The sequence below is a fragment of the Hippichthys cyanospilos genome, chromosome 12 (genome assembly GCF_059441005.1).
Source record: "Hippichthys cyanospilos isolate Australia breed blue-spotted pipefish chromosome 12, RoL_Hcya_1.0, whole genome shotgun sequence".
Taxonomy (NCBI): Eukaryota; Metazoa; Chordata; class Actinopteri; order Syngnathiformes; family Syngnathidae; genus Hippichthys; species Hippichthys cyanospilos.
Window position 1 is genome coordinate 3,479,895 of NC_142380.1, and position 18,266 is coordinate 3,498,160.

At 40.8% G+C, this 18,266-nt stretch overlaps 1 long non-coding RNA gene across 1 annotated transcript in view; it reads left to right on the plus strand.

Moving 5' to 3' along the window:
* The first annotated feature begins 966 nt into the window (after positions 1–966).
* Positions 967–18,266, plus strand: part of LOC148414423 (uncharacterized) — a 96,548-nt gene continuing 79,248 nt past the window's right edge. Inside the window, exon 1 of the long non-coding RNA XR_015867381.1 lies at positions 967–1,095. This is a non-coding gene — a long non-coding RNA (uncharacterized LOC148414423). The remainder of the gene's footprint in view (positions 1,096–18,266) is intronic.

Genomic DNA, 18,266 nt, shown 5'->3' on the forward strand with positions numbered 1-18,266 from the left:
CGCCCGAGCTGTTGTGAAAGTTGATACGGTGACGCTCTACTTTCAATCAATGTCACGTTTGTTTTACAAGCACTAAATTCCACTTTTGCGTTTGACCTGTCACGGTAATAAACACAAGGGCACCTCAACAATGAATGCAGGTGTGATATATAGTACGGGTTACCATGTGCTTATGACTTGCAGTATTTAGGTTAGAAGATGTGGCGCATGTGAAGATATAGAAATGCCTCCCTCAAATAAATACTTTTTTTCCCATCAATAACTGAATCTCAGTTCATAAATGCTATTAACTCACAGAGATAAAAAAAAGGTCATTTTGAGTTGAATTGAATTCTGTTGCTAAGCAAAACAAAAGCACCAAAGCACAATAATTACAGTTCAAAGCTGTTTCCCTGTTCCTTAAAAAAAAGCCTTTTTTTTGGTTCAAAATACTGGTCACAAATGTCAAAGCATTATAGCACACTTAACCAATTGTCCGACATTGGTTGAATTTACCAATGAGGATTGTGGGACAAGACCTTTGCTTTGTTGTGCTGTGTAGTGTGTTTTAAAATTCCTGACTGTTTCTTTTGTATAAATTCTCTAATTTGCCAAAATTACCCACCCATTTTCCTACTATTCCTAAGAGGAAAGTTGACTTTTTTTTTCTGAATAAGTTCAGTATTGTAGGTCATATTTGCACATAGATGTTACTGCTTTTTCTGTGGGGGGGGAAAATTGAATTTCAAGATTTGTTGGTTAATTGGGTTACACACACAAAAATAAAATCTGACAATTTTATTATTTTATTGACATTCTTGCTGTTGCTGAGAAATTAACTCAGCAGCGTCTGTTTAAAATATGCTATTGAATTTACATTTCATGCATTTTTGACACACCTCCGGTCAAAATGACCCAGGGGCTTTTTTTTTGCAAAAAAATGACTGAACGGTTAATATTCAAAGATCCATTTTGACTGTTTCCCACAGAAAACAACCTCACTGGGAGCCACAAGTGAGAATTTCGCCAAAAACACCTCGATCCATGTCGGAAGGATGAAAGAACCACATGCGGCCCTGGAGCCTTAGTTTGCAGACCCCAATACTAGGGCATCAGGTAAAACAACTTTGTTGCTTCATTTCGCAACTTTCCCAACATATCTAGCCATTATTAACGGGAAATATTTTAACCTCTCCCATCATTTGATCTTTTTGTTTTGACAAAAAAATGGGTGTTGTTATGGGGGTATATACAAGAGAACCACAAAAAATTTTCAGCACTCTGCAGAACACTTTGGCAATCCCTTGAAAGACTTCGAATGCAAACGGGGGCGTACCATTTGGTTTTCGCCGGACCCCCGTGACCTCGGTGTCACAGGTGCGAACGCAAAAGCGACAATGTGGATAATCGGCCGTTACACATAGCGAGCCGCTGACGGAAACCCGACGACTAAAACGCAAGTGGGTTTGGGGGCTCGGACATGTCAAGAAGCGCTGAACAATGGCCGCACTGAGCTAATGGAGATGCTCGCTTGACCTAAAGTGTGTAGAAACAGCTTTCAAAACAGCGCTGTCAATCATGGCCGGCACGCACGCACGTCACACACCAGTGCTCGCACAGGCATGCGCTCACATGCACATTCGTGATTACTGCGCACACCTGGGCTCCGATCTCTGTTGGTTATACTGGATTTCATGTAAAACGGATGCTCTTGATTGCTGGGATCAGACACATAGTCACAATATGATTTAATATTTAATCATGGATACCTGTATGTGTGTGTATATATAGTGACTACAGAGGTGCACATACCGTATTTTTCTGACTATAAGCGGCGACTTTTTACTCATGATTTGAGCCCTGCATCTTATAGTCCATTTTTTTTGTTTTGTTTTGTTTGTTTTTTGCTAGCCACCAGCAAGCAAATGTGTGTATCTGTTTGAGGTGTCAGTTGACAATCAAATAGAACTGAAAAGATGTGAATCAAAAAGAGTTAAAACAATATATTATTTAAAAAAAATATGTCTAAATTGAATAAGAGAATGTATCAAATTTTGGGTACATTTGGGATGTGTACATTTTATATACACTACACAGTAAATGTGACTTTATTCATGTATTTATGATTGTATATAAATTACGTAGAATGTGTTCAAAAATTACTCAAAAAATCAGAGGTTATCAAACAAAGCAAGACAAAAAAAAAACAGATATCCATCCATTTTCTATAAATATGTCGGGACTAAACATGCAGGCATGTACAGTCTGTTAAAGAGATGTTGCTATTGGCAGACAATTACAAAATAATAACAAAAAAAAATTATAAACTTCCATGTACCATCTCATGTTATTACCTGCGCCTCATAGTCCAGTGCGGACATTTTACGGGACAAAAGTCATTTTTTTGGCTCGTATTTTGCTGCTGCGGTTTACATGCCTGTGGTTTATAGTCCGGAAAATACGGTAATTTTTTTCGTGGATTACACAGATGCGTACCAGAACAAAGTATTTGGTACGTACCCCCTCTTTCTTTAAACATAGTCTTCCTCGGTGTCCCTCTTTGTGTCGCTCCCACATTAGCAAGTAGCTAGTAGCAGTAAATGTTACAGTGTAGGCTAGCAGTTGTTGCTTGAAAGGAATCCTGGATATTCCCTCCACATACTGTAGCTGATCATGGAGAGGAATCCCAGTTATAGGGGCAGTTGTTTTGTAAATTACTCTAAATTTTCAGAGCAAGATGGACCGAAAAAAGAAAAAAAAAACATTTACTCAGCTGCTTAATCTCAGCTTGATGGGTGGGCGGGCACTTCCAGAGACATTAGCATAGAACAATAAAAAAATCAGTTTTCCATAATAAATCCCTTGGAGATGAGTGCTTAGCGAGCGCAGTCATGTCAATTTGACAACCACGATATTGTAGTCCACATTTTTAAGCGTTCGCAAAATCCGGAGCTGCTTCCCATCATGCATATATTATCAACCTCCGCGTCTGTTTTCCGCATCGCGTGCGGACGTGTGAGTTCCACACGTTCGCTTTAATTACAAAGCCAGGTTTCCTCCGACAGGTACTGAGTGTTCTCACGGGGTCGCGCGCCTCCTCTCGGGGGGGATGAACGCCGCTCCGGTTTATAATTGCATTAAAAGACGACACGCTTGTGTGAGGCTGCACACTCTAACGTGTTACACGGTAGTCACGTTTGCTTGGATTCTATTTGTTCAAACTCTAAGGCCATAACGTTGAGTACACCTGTGCTACGCTCTATTCTATCAACGTCATGTTGTGTTTAACAAGTACTAGGCTTCAGCGCTGTCTTATTGGGTAATAAATACAAGGGTACTTTTGTAGTGATTGCAGGTGTCTGGAATCATGAATTAAAAACAGTTGAATCCGTTACCTTTAGATACATGGAATGCATAGTAAAAGCAGGCTACACACATCATTTCTTTTGCCACGTTTTGATTGTTAGCAAAGGCACGGTTAGCCTATCAAATGTTTCTGTAAAGTTATTCTGCCTCGTAGGTAATGTTAAAAATGATCGAACCTGCTGAGATAACAGTTGAGACCAAAAATTGCGAATGTTAAATATGTTTAATATTCCTATTAAATACTGTACATTCTCTCAACACAGTTGGACCGAGCCACAAATGCTAGCCAAGTAGAAACTGAACTAAACTGTTAGCTTGGATTCTTCTCGTTGTTTTATTATATTTTCCAGGAGATAACCTTTGGGTCCGGCAATCGTAAATGTTCAACTTGTTTATTATTTCTAATCACAAATGCTTGTGTGGTCAACACGGAGTTGGGCCAAGCCACAGACGTGTAAGGGAATACTAGCCAGTAGCTATTGAACTCAAGAGTTAGCCTAAATTCTTCTTTCTTTTTCTTCTATGATTATTTCCTCTTTTTTCCATTTTGTTTCCCAGCCAATACATTTTGGGCCCACCAATTGTAATGTTAAATGTTCTAATCACCTCCTCCTTCTCATCACACCAGTTTGGCCCAGCCACAGACCTAATACGGAAATTTAGCCGATTAGCTATTGAACTTAGTTAGCATGAATTCTTCTTCTACTAATATTGCCTCTTTTTTCCTCATTTTATTTTTTAGCAGATGACAGTTGGTCCTCACGCGTAAATGTAAAAAATGTTCAGTAACTCTAAGCACAAATCTTTGTATGATGAGTCATGGACATACAACAAATTGTTAGCCAATTAGCCGTTGAACTCAAAACATATCTTAAATTCTTCCATTTCTTCTTGCACTCAACAGTCAGCCTAATTTCTTCTCTTTATTTTTCTTCTACTACTATTACTCTCCTTTTTTCATTTGATTCTTCAGCAAATAACCTTTGGGCCCAACAGATATGAATGTTAACTTGTTTAACATTTATAAAAAACCGCCAATTGGTGTTTTGCACCAAATTCAGCTCAGAATCATATTTGTCTCCTATGGTCTCAATTACTTGAGAATTACAGTTTAGTTTGCGTATAATACATTAGAATAACAAGTTTTACTTAATTTATCACATTTATGGTGGGGCCAGTGGACACACGCACAGATGCACCACCTTAAAATACTGCCAGCTAAAATAGAAGGTGCTAAAAAACAAATAGGAAGCTATGGACTGAGGCCTTGTCTATACACAACCAGGGCTATTTAAAACCGTTATTTAAACATGGCTTTGTTTAGTGAGAAGGAAAAAAAACGAATCCGCAGTGCAGTTTTATTCATTTACAAGCATGTCAAGCCACTAGGCGGCAGTATTGTCGCCAAAATCTGTCCAATCAGAAAGAAGTTCCGTCTTTTAATGTCAACTGCGTCCTTGGCGGAAAGTAGAGTGGACACAAACGCAGATCCGGAGAATTTGTCAAATCTCCAATTTAGAGTTTTTCAGACCTTGGGTTTGAATTAAAAATAAAAAAAACAAACAAAAAAAAATAGCACGAATAGCAGATAGGCCAAACCGGGGATATTTATCACCCAAACCCCAGCTACGTGGAGACTATGCCCGAGCCTTTCTTTTTGCTGTAAACAAGACGGCTATCGGGCGTTTTTATACTGCAAATTGGTGACCAAAATCGCTTACAAATTGAGACATGAAGATCAGGTGCAAGCGCGCGGGGCTTTTCTTTTATCGAAGCACTCGGTTTACCCTCAGTACGCAAACGGTACGCCGGCCTCAGACGCCACCTCGCTCGGCCCGGGCGCTCATTGTCACTTGTGCACCTCGGCCCAACCGCGCGTGTGCCCATAAACTCTCCGTAAATGTATTTTCGTCACATATTCAAGAAAGTCGTAAGAGTATTTATAGAGGATCTGCGGTCAGGAGGCGGAGGAGGGAGCTCGCTGCACTCCTACCATGGTAGGAGCGTCAAACATCTTGTTTTCATTACCCGGGCCTGGGGGGGAGGAGAATGGAGGTAGCAGCCTTAATGTGTGCTTGTCTGAATGTTTCTGAGTGCATGTGTGTGTGCGCGCGCGGTGCATGTAATTGTCCACAGGGCGACTCATGCCGTTAACCCCGCGCGGTGCCGAGTGAGAAAAGCGAGTAAAGAGCTGATGACATCCAGATGACACGAGAAAACAATGCGGTCTGCTGACATGACATCGCTAAACGCCCATTTTGCCGCCGCCGTGACAAGGTTCTGTTCTGTTGCGGTGTGTCGCGCTCAGACTGTGACACATAGCGAGGGCGAGCGGCAAAAATGAGGGAGAGCAGGCACGCACGCATCGCTCGACCTTGACGCGACCTTCTCGCTGCAAAACCGCCGAGTCAGCTTTAAGTCCGGTTGCGCTGGAGCGAATGTACTGTACGTTTATTTGAGGTGAGGGGGGTCTTGGGAGTCAGTTTTATGGGATGCTAACCAGCCAGTGACTCCTCCTGGTGGGTTGGGGGGGATGTACAGAACACATGAGAACTACTGGAAAGTTCTGTGGACTCTCAGCGTGAAAGATTATTACATTTGGAGACGCGGTGTCGCATACGGTGTAACCTCCAAAGTTGAAAGCCCAGGCAGACAAATATTTAGGCGGCGTACGCGTATTTAATAACTATTTTGTAGTTTCCCAACCATCTAATCTAACGATTCCCAAATGGGGTACGAGAAATTTCAGGGGGCGATGTCGGATTTTGACAGGGTTTCTGAAGGAATCAGCGAAAGCAATGCTTTTTGATGGAATTACAGAAACGGTTCATTTTTCTTTTCGGATTAAGAGGAAACTAATTGGAACTCCTTGCCGAAATGTGTTATAGTGAGTTCTTTGCTGTCGTACATATTTTTTTTGTTTGGTTTTATATGGATGTGCGTTGTCGTCAGTGGCTTCATGGAAATGAGGCAGAAATAAAACAGATTATATGACACAATCTTATCTTTTGAAGTTGCTGAATGAAATGGAGGTACCAAAACAAATTCAAAATATAATTAGACATAGATGACTATTCATGATCCAATTTATGAGCCGAAGTGTTGGGATAGATATGCTCACATTTTTTTTAACATCTTTTTTACCGTTTTTTTTAAATGTGATTTGATGCTCCTCACAGCATCTGGTGTACTCAAGATGACCAACACTGCACACCACAAAACCCAGTCGTCTTCCTAGAATGAGGTCTGTGATGTAGTACCAAGTCTGACCTTTAAGGGGTAGCATAATGCAGCAAGGCATCCAAACAGACGGAATATACAAAGAAGAAATAAAAAAAGGCGAAAGGCTTGGCTAAGTTAGCTTATCTGCTAACGACATTGTCAACTCTTTGTATTATTTTAATTCTAATGACAGGTTTAATATTTACAACTTTCGGCACTGTATATTTCTAGAAAAATCTTGTAGAGGCATCTGAGAATGCGGCCATTGCTGACTTTGACCCGAAGCTCATTTAGCCTGATAAGTGGTATTTATGTACCCCATTTTAGCAGTTAGCTTACCGCATTTTCTGTAATTTAAAAAAAAAAAAAAGCCTTTAATTTTCTCAAAAATTGTCAGTGTACCCTACAATTGTTTGTGTCTTGTGTGTGAGTGGTAAAATCTATAAAAATGTCCGACTTTGGTAAACCGTACGTATGCTAGCAGCGATAATCGGGTTACGTGACACATGCAACACGTACCTTTTAATACGGTGGACCCTGTGTATGTGTTAAGTACGGAAATAGATGCTCCGGTGCACCATATGGTGCGAAAAATATACTACTTCATTTTCAATATTCAACATTTTCCGGGTAAATGCTTGCAAATCGGTTACCACAAAAAAATAGAGTTCTTTGATTCTGGACTTCCACTCATGATATTTATTCATTTTCAAGTTTTCTTGATTTATTGATGGTACAAGCAGGGGGAGGGGCATTTGAATGACATCGTAAAATTCCACCGTGTTCGACCTTACGTCGATTCATAGGAAAGAAGTTTACATTGTAGGAATTAAAAAAAAAAGTACACAAACAGTGGATCACCTGTTTGTGTTCTTCTGCTCTCTTCCTATGCGTTTGGACCTTATCATTTGTTCACACGTATGTTTTCAGTCCTCTATCTATTCAAGCAGTCGTATTTGCCAAACGCAAAAGAAAACATAATAAATGAATGCCTTCCTGAAAATATTTTCCCGCTCATCCTTATCACTTAGCCCTCATCCCCTGTCACCAGCACAATATTGACTGCCCATCACTGACATGAATGTCATTGATAACAAAGCTAATGTGTTTTTGTTTGAACAAAGATGAAAACCTTATCACGAGACATTCAAATAAAAGTTCCCGACTGTAAAAACGACAGTCCTGATTAATCCGAATAGCTCTATTCGTTTTGCTCCCGCGGCTCCGAAAGCGGTCCCGTTTGTGTTGGCCCTCCCGTGAGGGCTCTTTGAACACAGCAGCAAAACACGTGTGCGTGTAGTGGAAGTGTCGGAAACAGGTGCTCCCCCCGTTTGATAGCCTTTATAAGAAACAGACGGTAAGTGCCGGGTGTGTCCATAAACACAGCCTGCGCGGGCCTGCCGAGACCGCCGCATGTCAGCTCCCCCGCTCTGTGGTGCGCCGTGAAGGGTCTCCATACTTTCAGTTTGTAGCGTGCCGTCGTGTTGAGTGAACTACAGCTGCGTGGCGTGCAATAATCATTTACAACACGTTTTTGGATTCTTCTGCAATTGCTGTCTGACTAAGCCTGCGTACAGTCTTGATTTTAACATACACATATATATATATATATATATATATATATATATATATATATATATATACACACACACTGTATTTTCCGCACTATAAGGCGCACCGCATTATAAGATGCACCCTCAATTAATGACATATTTTCAAACTTTTTCAATCACAATATAGTAATACTCAAAGTAATAACAATAACTCAAATATTAACTCTAAACTCTCAACAGTATCATAACTCAATGTCAATATGAGCATCCTTGTTCAACTGTAAACACACAAAAGAAACAGGTAATGCTTACTTTATCAGTTCATTACACACCTACCAATCCCAATCTCAATATTGAAAAAAATAAGGCTTTTAGGTGCGCCTTATAGAGCGGAAAATACGGTGTGTATGTGTGTGTGTGTGTGTGTGTGTGTGTGTGTGTGTGTGTGTATATATATATATATATAATATATAAAAAACACCTGCAATTTTAAGCATTTTTAGCTTGTGTTCCTATATGATCAACAAAACTCAATGCAGCTCTGCTTACCTTTTGATTTTACCACCCCCCCACGCCCAATGCCCTCTGTATACAAACAATCCAAAGAACATTATACATAATATACATATATCCTAAACTGGATGTGCCCATAATATACAGATTAAAAAAATAACTGGTTCCTAATACATCAATTAATCTTTTTATTTGAGGATCATTCAAGATTCAAACCCAGAACCATGAGGCATACGCGCCAGCATACCGTAACGGAATATTAAAATTTACAGGTCTACCTAATAAAGAGTAAATTCTTCTTCAAAAAATGAAAATGTTGTTTAATCGCCATAGTTACCGGATGGCTTCATCTGGTTACACAACTCCCGTGGCACACGTGTAAGTCAAAGCCAAAGAAAAATCCATAATGAGACCGCGGCACGGTGCAGATGTCATCCGTCAAGACAACATCCAGCAAAGTGAGCCATCAAGGTCCGACGCGCGGCCCCCGGAGAGCGGGTCCGATGCTACCACTTTCCTGACATTTGCGACCTCCGCCCCGAATGATGCTGGCACAATAAAAATAAATCGAGCGCGATGATGTGTTAATCTGCTCCGACAAAGCATCTCGCCGGCCAATTAACGTGTCATATTTTATCACCAAAGTGACACCTGTTTATAATAGGAGGCCTGGAAGGACTTATGTGGCTGTTTTTCTTGCCTGCGCGCCGAGGGAGCGGCGGGGTGGGCTGCTCCATGTGGCCTTGCGTTTCACTGCCAATACGGCGCAGCTTCATGACTCTTGCAACCGGCGCCGTGATGTTTTTACACGAGAAATTAATTTGCTTGAACAGATTGCAGCGGCGTGGTGGACTAGCGGTTTGCGTGGATTCGTCAAGATCTCGGTTTGAGTCTCTGATTGGATGTTTTACCCATGCTTATGTGGGGTGTCAGAGGTTTATTACCATTTTTTTCCCTCGTGTTTTGATATCTGTGGCTTATAGTCCAGTGCGCCTTATCTGTGTTTTTTTTTTTGCTAGCCACCAGCAAGCAAAAGTGTGTATCTGTCCGAGGTGTCAATTTATGGAATAACTACGTGAATGAATGGCCGTGGTCAAAAAGTTAAAACAATATATTATCAAAAAAACATTTAATAGAATGTATAAAATTTGGGGTAAATTTGTGATGTGTAAATTTTATATACGATACGCAGTACATGTGATTTTATTTATGATTGTATATGAATCGTGTGGAATGTATTATGTTCACGAAAATAAACTATCAAACAAAGGGAGACAAAAAACGTATTGATTTCGATTTCGAACTGCTAATTAACTAACAAATATCCATCCATTTTCTATAAATATCTTGAGACTAAACATGCGGGTATATTCGGTCTGCACTGGCAGACAATTACAAAATCATACAACTAAAAAAAAAATCTCGTCATTGGCACACAACGTAAGCATTTTAAAAGACGCGAATTCTCGTCCATGGCACCGAAAGAGTTAACACGCAAATAGCATATTTTTCAAACTGATCCGGCTCTCGTCGTTGGTTGGCACGCCGGCATTTTCCCTCTCATATAAAACGACAGTGGGACTGAGTTGAACCCTGGATTCCCACACGTTTTCCTGTCACGCTAAAACCTTCCAGTCGTGCGCTTGCGAGACATCCAGTGAGTGAGTTAAGTGCTCGGAACATGCTTCATTTATCAGCGCTTTTTTGGCAGCGCATCTGCACGCCAAGCTCGCCCGTCGCCACCAACGTCACCGAGCGCCAATAAACACGGGGAGGCCGCGTGCGAGCTGAGGTGTCTGCCCTCTCAGACATAACCACGCTGATTAGCCGCTGTAATCTGGCGGGCTGGCGCTCCTCTCTCCAAGATGGACGCCCGATACACAATCCAGAACAGGCTCGCGTGCTCCTCTGACAAACCCCGCTCTGATTTATGTACCGCATGTCTGTTTTAAATCAAAACCGCAGGCCAAAAAAGACGGGTGTGCCATCGGGCCGTCTCAGACCTGCAGTAAGCGTATTTTTTATCCTGTTTTTGATGAAAATTTGAAGAAAAAAAAAAAGCGTTTTGACTTCCTCCCATCGGATGCGAGCTTGAAATCAAAGCGGTCAGCGTGTATAAGAGCGGGGCGGCTCCAATGCGAGCGGCCTCAGCGGGAGGCGCTCCGGCCTCCATGTCGCACTTGGAATCAAACCGGCCGGAATCGACCAACGAGGATGTGGGAACCGAGATCCCGAAAAATGATGAGAAAAGGGAAGCGGCGCTCTCAATGACCTTACTGTTACCCGCTTTACAGCCTCCCCTTTTCTGATACCGGCCCGGCTCCCAAACCTCCATTTCAGTCCCATCTCAGGAACTAGCCCCGCTCTCATTTCCTGTCTGCGAAACAGCCGTGGCCTGTTTAAATTACACCCCAGTACCTCCCGAGATTCCTTTCGCGTCACTAAACCCTTGCGCGCTTAAAATTAAAGTATTTACGAGACAAAGCATTGTTTTTCGCCCAAATACCAGGAGCTTCTTCATTTCTCCCTACAGATACATTATTATTCTTTTTTAAAAGGGCGTTTTGAAGTTTGAGGTTTTGGACGGAGGGTGACACCCCCTTCCGTTTCCTCTCCCTCAAGGATTCATATACTCCTCTCCGATTTCTCGGAATCCATATTCAAACGTCCGTATTCACTTGGCCAGGTGCAAAGCGTGAGACGGTAGCCCGCGTATTGGTTACAGATGTTACGATCGGGGTTTCTGTCGTCGATTTCGATCATCTACGAGTGAGATTTCGCCAATACAGATTTCGAGGCCGATGGCATACTTTAGCGGTACGTTTTCAATTTTAGAGCAGCTCACTAATTTTATTAGGGTGGTCGGATCTGATTTTGACATTGGATCTAAATAAAACAACATCTAAAATCTTATTTTGTAGCATCATTTTCAAGCACTCCACTCCGAGACTCCACTCCTGCTTTTCCATACAGCAATGTCTGGATCTAGCTAGCAGATTTTATTTACAGCTGTGTTTAACACTTTTTCAGAACAATAACATTATGAGCATTGAATTCTTGAGTAGTCAATACCAAGACCACATGTACTTTTGATGCATCAAATCCCCCTTCCAAAAAAAAAAGATAATTTAAAAGACAGACATATATATCCCAACAATTTTCCTTAAAACTGCAAGAAATTGTTGATTTTCTACTTTTCCTTTGTCTAATTTTCATTTTGTGATCGTAAAACGACCAAAACTGAACTGTATCGGCACAAGTATCGATCTCTTGAATTAAGGCTTGTATTGGCACCGATATCAATAGCTCGTACCAGTACTCACCCATTCATAATTTTGTCTTTGAATGAGACACTTTTTCATATTTGAACAGGTTCACTTGATGTCTCTTTAGGAAAATAAATGAGGCATGTATAAATATGGGAATAACTACAGTAGTCACATACTTTAATTGATATCACTTTAAATTTTCAGAAGATTATTTTAAATATAAATAGTACCGTATTTTCCGCACTATAAGGCGCACTGGATTATAAGGCACAACTTCAATGAATGGCCTATTTAAAACTGGTTTCATGTATAGGGCCCACTGCATTATAAGGCACATAGAATAGAAGCTATAGTCATGGCTGGGTCTGTATTACGCATCTACTCGATTGTCAACAAAACAATCAGATAAGTCAATCAAACTGTATTAATAGACAACCAGAAATGAAGAATAAAGATGACTTGTGGAAAGTACTATGTGAAAAATGTGGAAAAATATCTGTCGTTTTTACTAATAGACCATTTAGATCAATGCCAAAATGAATGAAGAGTTTAAAACAATATAATTATGATTCAATCAAATCAATATTCAATCAATATTTTGTTGATTTACGGTTTCTAGATTTGTTTTATAAAATTACATATTCTTTTACAAAAACATGCGATTTTTGCACCTTGTCCATGCATAAATTGATCCAAAATTTGCGTATGTACCTTATCAAATTTTCAAACAGGCTATAAAAATTGTAATGGGAAAAAATATATTTATAACAAAGTTATTTTAAGTGTTTGCCCCCAAAAATTAAAATTCGTGGCTTATCCACAGTATAACACGCACCGGATTATTATGCGCCTTGTGCGGAAAATTTCGTCCCAAGATTATCTCACTTAAGTACAAATGCCTTGCATTTAGGAACTATAGCGCCCCCTGTAGCTTTGCTGCATGCGGCACATCTTACGAACCCTGCATTTTTTATTTCTTTTTTTTACTACATTCCGTCATTGTGGACAAATCCTTCGCAAGCGAGCTCCGACACCACATAAAACACGGCTAACCCCGCACCAAACCGATACCTGCAGGTGTCACGTTCTTTTCGAATCTCGAGATCCGACACGGACGTCGCCCCGTTTCGGCCTCCCTCCCTTAGTCGGACGTTGTTCTATTCCAACCAGGAATAACGCGGCTTTTAATGAAAGTCGGAGAGTTCCTTAAGTCCAGACGATGTGGCCAACTCCCGGGAAGGCCATTAAATGTGAATTTATGTAGCTCGTTGACATTTTGCTCGCACGTTCCAGAGAAATCGGGGGAATTATAAACCGCGGTGCTGTTTTTCTCCTCTCCCAGTATGCATAAATGTGGAGAAAAATGCAGCCAGTGTTTTACATTTTCCCCATTGCACTATGTGCACTCTGTGGACGAGGAGGGGAGGGTGTTAACCTCTGTTGTAATCCCGCGCACATAAATGTCTAATTACGCCAATTTGTGCGACAAATATTGAATGTCTGCAAGATGTCCCGTGCACCGGACGCACCGTTATGTACACACGAAACGCACACGTGAAACCTGTGCCCAAAAAATGAGCAAAACACCAAATATTACAAGCTTGCATACACTTTTTGTACTTTTGTTTGGGCCTACAAAAACTGTCAATCAAATTATGAATAACTTTTCATAGTACAGACGTATTTGACATTCTTAACAGGTTAAATAAAATGCTTAATAAGACACATGAAGTTAGTAAGATCTTTTGCAACTGTATAATTCTTGTTTTTTTTCCTGTGTCTAGTTTCAGAGTCTAGTTTCCGAGTCTTAATTTTCAATGCTCACTGTGGGTAAATTCAGTTGTTCCAGGAGGTACAAAACTTGGAATTTCAACTCGGCAGCATTCAAATTCCTGCCAATTTATGATCAGTTTTCCACTATGTATTTTATACCATTTTAAAGGGAATTAGGTGTTAAATTAGAACACGGTTTATCGATACTCGCAAAATTGTATGGCATTATGATATGCGATTAGGCTTAATGGCGCGCTTGGTGAATTTCATCCAAAGATTCGATGGATGTCGACATGTACGAGTTATGTTTTCAGAGCAAATTAATAGCATGTTGAAAAAAAAAACTAGCGGATTGATTGACAGCCTCACCGGTCGTACGCATCAAGGTCGGTGGTCCCTTTGTCCGCATCGCTCGCTGGCTTGATCGCACGTCTCGGATTGGACGAGGCGACCTGTCGGCAGCGGGGGGGGAACCGCGGGAAAGAAAATCTAGATCACACAATCGGCAGTCATGCTCAGACGTTGTTTAGTTCTTTCGACATGCGTTAGCCGATACATTTCTGGCTAGTATTTCTTACAACCAAAGACAATTCCAAGTCTCCATAGAACCTAACATGCATGTTTTTGGAACGGGAGAGGAAACCGGAGTCCTCTGTGAAAACCTTTTCCAGCATGGGGAGAACACGCAGATTCAAACCCACACCTACAGAAGTGAGGGGCAGACGTGCCGTTTTAATTGAACTTTGACGTTTATGTCAGAGAGAATCGCTAAAACGCCAATTGTTGCTAACGGAATCAGGACACACAAAAAACGTATTGTTGGATGTTATTTTAACATCCAACGGAAGAATGTGGGATCCATAGCAAAGCAACGGGGAAGAAAAATGTTGAATGCTTGGCCTCACCAAGCGCAGCTGGGGGTCACAGCACAGAATTTAATATATTTTTCTGACAACATGATTGCGTTCGGGAAGGAAGGATGAGGTTTTTCCGTAAAAGTGGAAAAAGTAGCCGTGCAGATTTTTATGCCGATTTTTATGTTGAAAATACATTCATTTTATGGATTTTTTTTTCCCCCCAAAAATAATTTGCATGATGCATGATTTGATACTCATTCATTTATTTGCTTTTTTTTTTTTTTTGGCTGTATTCTCTATGATTAGAAGGCAAAACGTGTCAATTGTAAAAGTACTGCTTTGCCATCTTGGTGCCAGAGAACTATTTTGAAGTGAGTTGAGGAGTTTCATTCACGCAGGCCATTGCAATGTCCAACATAAAAGTATTGTTTCGCCGCCATATTTTTGCATATGACAATTGTATACATATTTTAGCAGAACATCAATTCCTCCATAAATTTCATCGTTTGGATAGCTATAATATCATGTTACAAATACTGAATACTGTCATTTTTCTTCAAATAACGGTTCCTCTTTGACAATATTCACATGACAGGACAAAACAAAAGTTTCTCCAGGCTATCTCAGGCAAAAGCCTTATTAATTATAAACGTACTGCTTTGCCATCTTGGTGTCAGAGAGCTATTTTGAAGTGAGTAGAGTAGCTTCATTTGCGCAGGCCATTGCAACGTCTAACACAAAAGTAGTGCTTTACCGCCATCTTTTGGCAAATATAGCAATTATACATACATATATATAATATATATATATTAGCGGAACATCAAATGCCCCTTGATTTTTGACAATTTTAATAGCTACATCCTGCAATAACCTCTGAATACTGTATTTTTTATTGTAATCTAAGTTCCTCAATGGCATTATTTGCATGATACGAAAACAACAAAAGCCTCTCCAGGCTATAGTTTACACACCCCTACTCTATTACGAGGGAAACCGAGGTACAAGGAGACGATTTAAGAGGCGGTATCTTTCTGTAAAAGTAACTCAATATCAAGATGAGTAACGATCTGTATAATCTCTGCAACACTGACTTTTATCATGACCCTCATTTAGATATAATATTCCATATCATTCCGGTCCACTGGGAGTCACCGTATACTGTTGTCTCTCCAAATAGAAGAAGAATTCAATTACCAAACCCTAATGTATCATTATACCGCTGTCCATTCCCTGCAGTGTGCATGTACAAAGACTTATAGTGTAGCAATACAGCTTTTTTTTTTTTTTCCCCCCTTCTCTTTTCCTCTTCCACCGCAGCGCGCAGACAGACTGACACGGTGGCCAATAAAATCAAAAGTACAAGAACTCCTGTAGCGTTTCACGGTCACACTCGAAATCAATCACCGATGCACAGGGTCAGCGGTGCAATTATGTCCGCGGGACTCCTCTGATCACTCCTCCCAAGCTGAAGCGGGCGTCTACATCAATACGACACAGGGAGGGCACTTACTGGACATGAGGTTGCTATTGCCAGAAAAAAAAAAAAAAGACGTAATACTGCTGGAGGTCTCGTTTAACAGCGCTCCTCAGACTCGGAGAGGCAAAAGGGCAAAACCTGCGAGTGGTCTCGGGTAAAGGGAGAAAATTGTGTTGACTTTGGAGTCTCCCGTGTTTCTCCTCATCACAGGAGTGAGGGCTCCAGTGATTTTTATTGGGCGCACGGTTGACATTTTGATTTCGACTGTGTACTTTCCACTTTGATGTCAACCCCTGCAATTTTCCACGCAAAAAAACAAAAGAGGTCACGCCGTGTCGGGCCGCTATGTACAATATTTACTGTAGTTCCCTCGTCCGCGACGTCACACCGTGTCCTGAGAGAGCACTTGTGACAGCGTGTGGGATCCAACGCCTTGTATTGTGTTAACGTCCCGTCTCATCTCCCGCTCTCTCTTTTGACCTTTTAGCTATGAACTTCAATAAAACCTCGAAGCGGGGTCATTTTTCATGTGAACAACCAACCTCTATAAATGTTTAATGGTGAATATTTGTATTTTACTTTCATTTAAACTGCTTAAAACAGCATTACTTTACTTCTCCAAATCTGGGTCAGTATGGATTGTTAAAAAGTGATCAGTAGGGACGGCAACTTTTTCAAAGGAGTCAGCATCTAAGTGTTCACTCATTTACATATATCCTGCCAGCCTATATGGAGCATTCAAATGCCGCTAGCACATGGCTAATTCATGTTAGGTGCAGCTGCAACAGAGTCCGAGACGTCGGTAAACACTGAATATGCAAATGAATTTGAGTTCAGAACAACGTTGTGCTGTTTGTATCGGGAAATTTCCAATTAAAATATTACCTGTACAATATGCATTTAGAACTTTTTCCAGATCTTTGCTCCAGTTGTACATTCCGCAGTGTGGTTATAGAAAATATCTAAAAAATGCAGTGAAGAAATAAGTATATTCAAGCTTCTCATACTTTTCATTTTTCTTTGCTGTTTTATCCAGCTTTCCTGTGGCACCCTTCTGCCTCTCACAGGTCACTCTTGGTACTACAGTAGATTAGCTTTGCAATTGCCGGTGAAGATATGGTTATATATGCGCATATCTTTTGTTGGTTATCTCCTACACCATACACTACAGTTTTTTCCCATTTAAAAAATCTGTTATGAGGTTAAAAATCGGTATGTGCGTATCCCACTTTGGTTCAAAACTGCCCTAAAGTTGTTTCATCCACAGTTATGCTTGTGTGTCAGGGTTTTCCCAGCATGCACCATGGGGGTGCTGCATATACAGCCCCCCCCCCCCTTTTTTTTTTTCCATCCGGAGCGTGGCATCTGAAAATCCAGCCGTCGTCGCTCATTCATACGCCGGCTTCATTCACGTATGACGTGCCAGCTCTCCGGTGCCAAACTTTTGCGGGCCAAGTCGTGCCATGTGTTTTTGTTTTTCTTTCCTTTCGCATGTGGAAGCAATTTTTGCTTTGTTAATATGAGTATTATTTTAATTGTGGCAATTATAGGTTAAACTGTTCGACCACTTGCGAGGTGCTGACCGGCTTTTGACAAGAAGACAACTTGACTCCTTTCGGCCCATTCGGCTCTCTTGAAATGCTTTTCTTCACCTTTCATTAGAGAAGCCCTCCCAGCGCGCATTATAAAGAGGGAGTCGATATTAGGATTAGAAACGAGAACCTTGGACTTGATAGGTGACTACGTGTCATGAAAAATTAGATGACAAAAAAAAAGGAAAATGGATTGCACTACCTGGTTGCTTCCAGCAGAGACGCTATTGAGTCAAGCTCAACTGATATGCTGTCTGAATCAATACATTGGTTTGCCATTGGTAGGGGTGGCATCCTTGCCCCACCCGCCACCGCAAAAATGAAGGAAAAAAAAACAGCCGTTGCTGCAAATGTACTTAGTGACATGCGTTGAGAAGTATAAACATATCTGAGACAAAAAAAAAAATCGTCCATTTTAGTCATTCATCTCCATTTTGGGAGATGTTGAGGTTTATTTTATTTTTCCAGACTTCAGCTACTGCGTGTTGCTATGCCGTAATAAACTCCCTAGGCCTGGGGTGTCAAACTCATTTTTATCATTGGGTATTATGTCGTTAAAATTTCAAAGTACCCATTAAAAATTGTAAGTGTACTACAATTGCAATTGTAATCGTAATACGTGTACAAAATAATAATTCAGGTTATTTTGGTCAATATTCAAATTC